At 44.5% G+C, this 4,266-nt stretch overlaps 1 long non-coding RNA gene across 1 annotated transcript; it reads left to right on the forward strand.

Annotated features, from left to right (window-relative positions):
• The first annotated feature begins 228 nt into the window (after positions 1-228).
• Positions 229-3,562, forward strand: LOC310832415. Its single transcript, XR_014558280.1, has 2 exons — positions 229-1,090; positions 1,813-3,562. It is a non-coding gene; the product is annotated as an uncharacterized lncRNA (long non-coding RNA).
• The last annotated feature ends 704 nt before the right edge of the window (positions 3,563-4,266 follow it).

The raw sequence follows: 4,266 nt of genomic DNA on the forward strand, positions 1-4,266 counted from the left end.
TACAAAGTATTTGAAGACGCAACAAAGAGAACTGGACTCCTTGGCTGGCTTTGAATAAACATTCACAAACTTTTTATTGATAATAATCAGCTAAATAGTTTGAGGATCTATACAACTGTGTATCATGCAGAAAACAGCATTCTTAGAGAAATCAAAGACTGGAACTGAGGGAAGCTGGGGGGTGGGGGTGGGTGGGTTTTGTGTGGGAGGGTGGGGGGAGAAAGGAAAAATGGGGGGGGAATAAGGATGATATGTTTCTGGATAGTATGTTTTATTTTAATTTTGAATAAAAATTAAAAACAACAACAGAGTGATTCATCCAGACTCTTAATAGCTACAACAGTTATATGGAACCTCAGAAGCAGAATGCCTCTGAATACTAGCAGGTATTAGCTCTGTCCCCTGCTTTTTTTGGGGGGGGGCGAGGGAATCGTTTTTATTTCATTTTACAAAGTTATAACAGTATCAAATACATATCCATATAGAGATTTATCTGATTCTCGAGACTTCCCACCATCCCCTCCATGGGTCTTATTGTCAACATTTTCAAATGCATATTATTTTATGATCTATATTTTGTATTTGTCCATATTGTCCATATTGTTTGTTACATTACAAGTGTTATTAAAATCCTGCTAAAGTTTTCATCTGCTTACAGTGGTCTTCTAAATAAATTATAAATTTTTCCCATTCTTTCTTGAAGCTTTTGTCTTCTTGGTTCCTGAGTTTTCTGGTCAGTTTTGCCATTTCGGCGTAGTCCATCAGCTTTGTTTGCCATTCCTCTCTGGTGGGGACTTTGCCTTCTTTCCATCTCTGGGCTAGTAGCATCCGTGTGGCTGTTGTCACATACATAACAAGTCTTTTCTGCTTCTTTGGAATATTGGTACCTACAATTCCTAATAAAAAAGCTTCTGGGTTTTTTAAAACAAAAAAATCCACTGTCCCCTGCTTTTGAGCTTCTCAGATGAATCTTGTTGATCATTATGAGCTGCACTAAATGGACCTTTGGTATGATCCAAGAAACCTGTTCATAGCTAGCAAGGCTCTTCTTACACTCTTTTATCAGCATACCTTGAGTTGGTTCAATATTGTCAGGGGCTCAGGAGCAGAGGCAAAGGGAAGAGAGGAAATGGAGAGCGAAGGGGAAGAATCCGAGGGGAGCGTAGGAGAAGAGGACAGTGGCCCGAGGGATTCCATGAGCCTCTCCAGCAAATCGGAAGATTCACAGAAGGGGGTGCCAGTGGCCAGGGGTAGGGGGTTCCCAAGGGGAACGCCCCAGGAGCAAGGGGGCAGCAGGGACTCCCAGAGCAGTAGTTGGAAATCAGGACCAGCTTCCCCACCAGAGCAGAGTGGGGGGGAAGAGTCCCAAGTATCGGGGGCAGTGCATTCCCCACCAGGGAGAGAAGACGAGGCAGGGCTGACCACGCCTCCATCGGAGAGTCGGACAACGGAGGGGAGGTCAGATCCGGCCAGTATCACGGGACAGCAGAGAATGAGGATTGGTAACTGGGTCCTAAAGCCCGCCGGAGGCAGGGGGAGGAGCTAAGCGACTCAGCGTCGGAAGAGTCCAGAAAGGGCAATGCCCCAGCGGGCAGGAGGACCCAGAGGAGGAGAGAGCAGCGGAAAAGGTGGAGCAGGGCTAGGATCTTAAACTGGTGTCAGAGGGGAGGAGACTCAGACGGGACTTCGCCGATCTAGGGTTTAAGACGTAGGGCTGCACGCTGCGGCTTTGAAATGGAAACTGAACTTCAATAAAGACTTTTGTACATTACTACAGCCTAGCGTTGGTCCTCTGTGAGCTGGGACCTATAGGCAGCTCTGTCTTGACAACGGTGTCCCAGTACATCTTCTTCAAGACGGTAACAACAGATTCCATTTCTGTGGGGTCAGATGCTACACAGGTGACCTTCTACAAGTACACCTGCTTGCTTTTGTAGCATTGACATAACCAAACCTACTCCAAGATGGTAGCCAGCATCAAAAGACACTTCCTTCATTGACGCTGCCCCCAGAGGACGCCAGCTCAGCCGATGCCATTAAAATCCTTCTCAGTGTACACAAAGCCTGTTCTACATGAAGAAAACAAAGATCTTTAATATTGGAGATGGGCTTTTAGAGAACAACAAAGCACCTTCAGGGAAATGAAGTGAACGGCAAACAAACATGATTGCCTATCCGCGAGAAATTAAACATTTAACAGCATGATGCAAGGCTATTTAAAACTGAGGCCTGCAGAAGTGATGAGTCCAGAAGTGCTGGTTAAATGTCACACTTGGTTTGTTCCACCTCCTTCCACTTAAAAACAAGCAGCAAACAAACAGCCACAGAATGTAAATGGAGAGACTAGCCACCTTTGCTTGAAAGTGAGCCCCATTAATTTTAAAGTGACTGCAAACAAGTGTGTGTAAGTATGTTTAGGACTGAGGTTATTTAATCTTGAAGAGTGGCCTGTCAACACGGGCATGGTTTAAGGCAGCCTTCTCCATGCCCTACAGATGTTTTGTAATACAATCCCCATCAGCGCCAACCTGCATGTCCATTGTATTTCCAAACATCTGGAGGTTGCCAGGTTGGGAAAGCCTGGGTTAAAACATGCTGGATGTTACCAAAAAAAAAACCAGTTGCTGCTTGTCCAGAGAACACACACCTCGCCTAAATTGAAGAGATGTGGACTCTGGCAATGAAAGGCAAAGCTATGTATGTTCAGTGCAATAAGCCAAACACTTACCTTTCCAGTCATAAGAGATGCCTTCTAAACCAACCCCAAATATGGACAGGCTGAAAGGAAAATATAGGCAGACTACAATTTCAATAGTCATATCAGACCAAATTCTCTTTTACCAGTGCTGTTTTTCTAGAAAAAGGGGTGCCAGAACTCACCAAAAACACTTCCCTCATTCTCTTAGGATGGCAATGGCACCAAATGTTCTGAGAGGTGCCAGAATTGAGTTTTGGCAAATTCTGGCTGGAAAAAAGTGTTGTATTTTATCCCTATTGTCCACCTCCCCCAATATCCACCCCTGCAAGCCATTTACCATCCACTCCAAGGCTGCAAAATGTCCTGGGTTTTGTAAATCCCAAAGCTGCCTTCCATTATTTTCTGGACTAAAACTCCCAACAGCTCCAGGCAGCACAGCTGTGCTGGCTAGTAATGGTATTATCTGGTCCTCAAAGGTTCTGTGGAACAAACTCGATGCTGCTCAAACCCCCCGTACAGCATACAAATGTGGTGTTTGCCCATTCTTTAGGAAATGTCTGTACAGGGGGAGAGAAAGGGTTAATAGGTAGACCAATAGAAAGCCAGAGGCGGAGCCTATCTGTTTTTAAAAGGCTTAGCCAGAGGTTTAGACAGCTGGGGAAAAGCAGTTGGGGGAAAGAGCAGTTGGAAGACAGATGGAAATAGAGAGACAGTTAGTGCAGTTGGTTCTTGTGTCAGGGGAGGTAGAAGAATTAGAGACAGGATAAAATAAGACTAAGAGGGTAAAGGGTAACAGTGTTTCAAATGCATTTAAAGTTTATTTGTGTTTGCAATAAACTACAAACTTCATTGTTAACTTGAGAACCCGACTGAGACTAAGTGATTTACCAGGGAGAACCTGGTTGGTGGCAGCGGATTAGTGGTGTACGGGTCAATAGTCCATGAGACGACCATACGAATGCCACAACAAGTTTATTCTTTTATCCAAAGGTAAGCAAGTACAATCACACACCTACACAGCCACAACACATATCAAGAGAAGGAACACAACACCAAGGCACTTTGCTGATTAATTACTTTTCACCTGTGCTGGTGGGCAGTTCACCGATCTCAAGAAGACATTATATCATTGGGCTGATGGGAGTTGTAGTCCAAAACATTCAGTGGGCATCCTTATTCTTCAGCTGGGGTCAGAATTACTTGCAGGTGTTCTTCACAAGGGTCAGTTGAGGTGGCAACTCTAGCAACTTGAACTAATAAACTTTTAACAAGGCATCCCTAAGAGACAAAACTAGCCATTTCCAGAGGTTATTCTTTGTGCTCTGTAGCTGTATTATGCCACATTCACAGTACACATTTCAAGCACTGTGAAACCACTTTAAACTGTTTCCACAAAGAATCCTGGGAACTGTGGTTTGTTAAGGGTGCTGAAAGTGGTTAGGGGACCCCTATTTCCCCTCACAGAGCTACAATTCTCAGGGTAGTAGAACAACTAATCCAGAATGCAGCAGCTAGACTGGTAACTGAGAGTGGTCACTGAGGCCATATAATACTGGTCCTGAAAGACC

Source organism: Podarcis gaigeae, assembly GCF_964106915.1.
Source record: "Podarcis gaigeae genome assembly, chromosome: 15".
NCBI lineage: Eukaryota > Metazoa > Chordata > Lepidosauria > Squamata > Lacertidae > Podarcis > Podarcis gaigeae.